The sequence below is a fragment of the Eucyclogobius newberryi genome, unplaced genomic scaffold (genome assembly GCF_026437365.1).
Source record: "Eucyclogobius newberryi isolate DKJ021-1_F unplaced genomic scaffold, fEucNew1.0.hap1 SCAF_4, whole genome shotgun sequence".
NCBI lineage: Eukaryota > Metazoa > Chordata > Actinopteri > Gobiiformes > Gobiidae > Eucyclogobius > Eucyclogobius newberryi.
The window spans coordinates 34,077,678-34,082,683 of NW_027316056.1; positions in this window are offsets into that span (position 1 = coordinate 34,077,678).

Below are 5,006 nucleotides of genomic sequence, written 5' to 3' on the forward strand. Positions count from 1 at the left end.
CTTCTTTTTCTTCTTCTTCTGGTAAGTTAGTGTTGATTGGCGGTTGGCATGTCACTAAAGGCGCATTCCCGCCACCGTCCGGTATGGAGCTGTAATGTCCCAGCAGCCAAGTTTAAACCCTCTCTATCAACCCTGGCAATTGAAACAATAACAACAAAATAACAACTGATTTGGTAGAATTCAATATATTATGACAAAATATCAGTTGCCTATTAGTTACAATTGGCTGTTTGTAGTAGCATTCTGGGAGTGCAAAGGAAACCTATACAGCAGTAGCGTGCGGTGACTTTTATGAATGGGAAAGCAGACTTGGGGTGTTCAATATTTAGTGGATAACACAGAAAAAAAAACATATCTAACATGTTAAGTGGGGCTTTGATCCCCAGCCTCCCACGTCAAGGGCAACTTTCATACTTGAGACAGGTGCTGATTGGATTAAATAAGATGACTGTGCTCTAAGCTGTTAATGCCTCTACTTAAACGTGAACAGAGCCCAAACTACAAACAAATACTTCGTCTCTAAAAGATAGTTTTTAAGTCTGTTTTTTGAAACTTGGCGCTGCTGTTGCTTCACTTCTCCTCTGCACATGCTCAGTTTAGCAAAACCTGCAAACATCCTTGATTCACACACAGGTTTATTCAGCGTGGTTTGATCATAGATCCATAGGCTTTGTGGTCCTCAAAGCACATGTGCAGATCTCTAAAAGAAGTTGCTGTCCGCTTTGGTTCTAAAAGCTCATGTTAGAAATCAGAGCATGAACACGGTCACAGACTGAGCAGCTGCGGAAAAATAAGAATCATGCTTCCTGCGCAGTAATGCCCAGTGGCCTGTAGAGGCCACTAAAAGGCATGTGAGTTCAGCCAATCAGCCAAGCTTCAGCAGCAGAAGTGATTTATTTGTATATATTTTAGAATAATTCATTGATTCATATATAGTTGTGACACGCGGTAATTTTAGATTTTATTGCCCAATCACTGATTGCCCTGACTGCACGCCACTGACATACAGGAACAACTTTTGAATGAACAGCATATGGCACCACCGATACGTTCACGCTCCAGGCCTTCTCCAGCTCCTCTCTGAGGCCTTACTGCATGTAAACCCTCTGACTAGGGTTACTGGAGTAGTAGCATTCTAGCAGAGCCAAGTTCTGGCATCTCGACCATTTCTTCCTTGTTCCATCAGCCCATTTGTCATCAAGGTGCTCTGGTTCCCCAGCACCTGACGCAGACCTTGTTTGGCTGGGCGATGTCATTCATTTCATTTGCTCTCATCATGGTATGAGGTAGGCAGTAGCGCAAAGGGTCTTGCCTAAGGGATCATCTCAAAATGGGTTGAAGCTAAAAAGACTTAATTTCTCTCTCTGTACGTACGTACATACGTACACACAAACACACTAAATTGATTAGTGGGGTAAATTCTAATTCTATGAATTAATTAAAATAAATATCTTTCATCGACAAAGTTTCTCGAGTAGAAAATACCTATGGGCACAGAGATGACATCTTGTTGAAATAGGGCACGTTTTATTCTGTTGTTCTTATTGACAGGATTAAAACAAGCTGTTCATGGCGGTGTGTGGACATACTTGCATTTGCACAGCACCAAAGACAGTGGCATATTCTATAAGAGTCACAGTAAGGTTGTATATAAGATTGAATTAATTGTACCACAGCAAATGTCCGGTTCGGTCACAAAGCTGACCCACCAATAGCATTTTCTTGTCAAACCAATGATGATAAAATACTTTTTTGTATAATATGTATTTGTTGTTCCTAAATGAAAAGTTAAGAGAGAAGTTTGGGTTGTATAGGTAAGTGCCCAAGCTAGAAGTGTCTGTGGAATGCCAATCATTTTACTTGTATTTTGTAAACATTATAGTTGCAAAAGTAGAAAATTGGGATGACCAAATTTGGAAAAGATATGAGGAAATATATTCCAAAAAGAGCGAGGTTTTTTTTTAGATAGGATTTGATCCAGTTTATTTTAAATGTATTATTTAGTCCTGTAAAATCAAGAATGTTCAGTCCTCCATTTTCAAAGGAATTCATTATAACAGATTTCCTTAGATAAGGTACCGAATTTTCCAGACTATAAGTCGCACCTTTTTTCATAGTTTTGGCCGGGGTGCAACTTATACTCATACTCCGGAGCGACATATGTGATGTTTGTTATTTTCACACTTGCAACCACATTTCATACTCCAGTGCAATGTATACCTGTTTTTTTCTTAAAATAACAGTAACACTACCATAAGGATTTCGTGCTAATGTTTGCAATAAACTCTTAGCTGCCTATAATAATGGTCATAATCTCATTACTGTAACAATAAGAACAAGGAGTTTGCACACATCAAAAGTTACTGGAACAACAAATAGTCCACCTTTTTCAAAAGTGCAAGCTGTTAAACAGTAGATCAAAAATAAAGTGAGCTCATACCATCCATAACTGTCAAAATGAGGTCCCAGGGACAAACGGTAGTCATTTGAAGGAAGTGAAGAATCTTTCTGTAAAATCTGTGCTTACAACATGGATGGATCTAATCAAAACATACACACTAAACAAAGAGGTTTAAATCTTAAACTGGTTGGTTTATGACCAACGTTTTGTACCAAATAGAACTGACCTGAGATTAAAGGCCTGGATTACAAAAGGTAAAGTTTTTCACCAGGTTGTTAAAAATAATCCCATGAAAAGGAACTTGACTTGGAGCAACAGGACTTTCTGTCACGGGTACGGTGAGGACCCAAAAGCAGCACAGGCAGATAAATCAGAATGGGTTTATTCCTGTTGAGATAATTATAAGGTCAAGCGTGGCCTCCTCTGGAGAACAAAGGAGAATCTCCCAACATTGCCAATTCACAGACATAGGAACTAGTCTTGGTGATTTGGTAGTTTTCCGGAGAGCTCTCTCAGCCGGTCAGCTTGGAGCAGCTGGAATCCCTCCTCTGTACGGCGCAGTCCGGGATGGATTCGCTGAGCCACGGCTCTGTGAAGCACAAAACAGAAGATGACGAAAAGTCTGTTTCGTCTCATCAACAACACCAGTTCGTTGGGTAGAGAGTTCACGTTAGAGGGGAAAATTCCAGGTAAGGGTGTTCGTGTGCCTCGCTTCCTCAGCCGCACGAGGGCGCCAGCATGCCTTCCTCTTCTTCAGTGTCTCGCGCTTTTGGGGCTAATTCTGCAGCAGATGCTAAAAAGCCTGGAACTATGACCTCGGGAGTTGCGGTTCAACAGGATAAGAGCTCTTCACGGGCTGTGACGGGGGGCCCCCCAACCAAACTCTAGCCCTTGATGAACCTTCGGTAGAAGTTGGCGAAACCCAGGAAACGTTGAAGCCGCTTGCGGGAATCAGGGATGGGCAAAGAGGTGACGGCAGAAACCTTGGTTGAGTTCATCTCCACAGTCCCTATCCCTACGATGTACCCCAGGAAGAAGACAGACGAGGCATGAAACTCACACTTCTCGGCCTAGATGAACAGGGAGTTATTCAGGAGACGTTGGAGGACCTTCTGGACGTTATGGACATGCTCCCTTCTGGAACGGGAGAAGATCAGAATATCAAGATATACGAAAACTAACTAACTAACTCTTAGTGACCGGTGGGGGGTGTTGAACGTAGTCCTCCACTCTTCCCCCTTGTGGATCCGGACCAGGTGATAAGCATTGTGCAGGTCAAGCTGTGTGAAAATGGTGGCACCCTCTAGGAGCTCGAAGGCTGAAGAGATGAGAGGCAGGGTACCAGTTCTTGATGGTGATGTCATTTAATCCACGATAATCCATGTGAATATTGGGCACTTTGACATGGTGTTATGAAAAAACGACCAACAAAACTCTCTCCAAACATTTGATTTTGTATTCCTCCACAGGGATGTACAAATATCCTCCCACTGTTACAAGATCACTCTCTCCTTCCCAATTGTTTTAATATATTTAGTAGACTAGTTCAGATTAGAAATGTATTGATATAGATATTGTGGCAGGGCTAGCTCAGTCATGTGAGCAAGTCACATGACGGACTGACTATAAAGGTCAGAGGTCAACAATAACTTCCTCTTCCTGAGCAGGCCTGAGCACATTGTGGTTTCTGGGTCAGCACTAGATCATAAGCTCATAACTCACGGAAGTGACGAATTCCGTCCCGCTGATACAGCTCAGGCAATAATTTTCTCTCTAAAAAGCTTTTTTTTCTTTGCATTACAGTCTGTTCCACTTCACACGCAGTATATTTTGTTTTGTGCTTAAATGTTGAGCGCTTTTTGTTTTTGACCAAACCACAATTAAAAAAAATAAAATAAATAGGGTTAACCCCTAGCCCCTAACCTGAACCCTAACCCTAAACCTAACCTTAACCTTAACCCAAACCCTAACCTTAACTCCTAACCCTAAGTTTTTGTAGTAGTTAGGAGACGAGGGGGGGAAATGTGGTTCAAAAGTTTTGGATTGAAATTAAGGATGCACTGCAGACAGTTTTTGACATTACCATTCCACTCGATTTTGGAACTATGTACTTGGCTCCTGCCATGGACACAGTAAACGGTTATCTCTGGAACATCTTGGCCATCCCCAAAAGACCATCACAACAAAATGGATGACACAAATTGCACCGACAATCAGGGACTGGACAGACATTACTTTGGACATTCGTAAATAGAAACAGTTCACATTTGGCCTTGAACTGAAAATTGATACATTTGAAGGACTATGGAGTAAGTGGGAAGTTTGGTTGGGTTTACATGTTTCTTGATTTTTCTATATTTTAATTTCTCACTCCTTGGACGTCTGCCCATTTCGAATTTTGCCTTCAGCTGTCTCTAGTCCTGTTTATTATTATAGTTTCATTATATTCTTTTCTATGTTAAAACTTTAAAAATACATATTTTAAAATAAATAAATAATTAGGTCCCAGGCAAACCATTTTATACCATTGATGTGGGCTCCTACCCATACATCCATGGCTCCTACTCTAGCGCCCGACGCACATGCGTCACGCATGCGTGCGCAT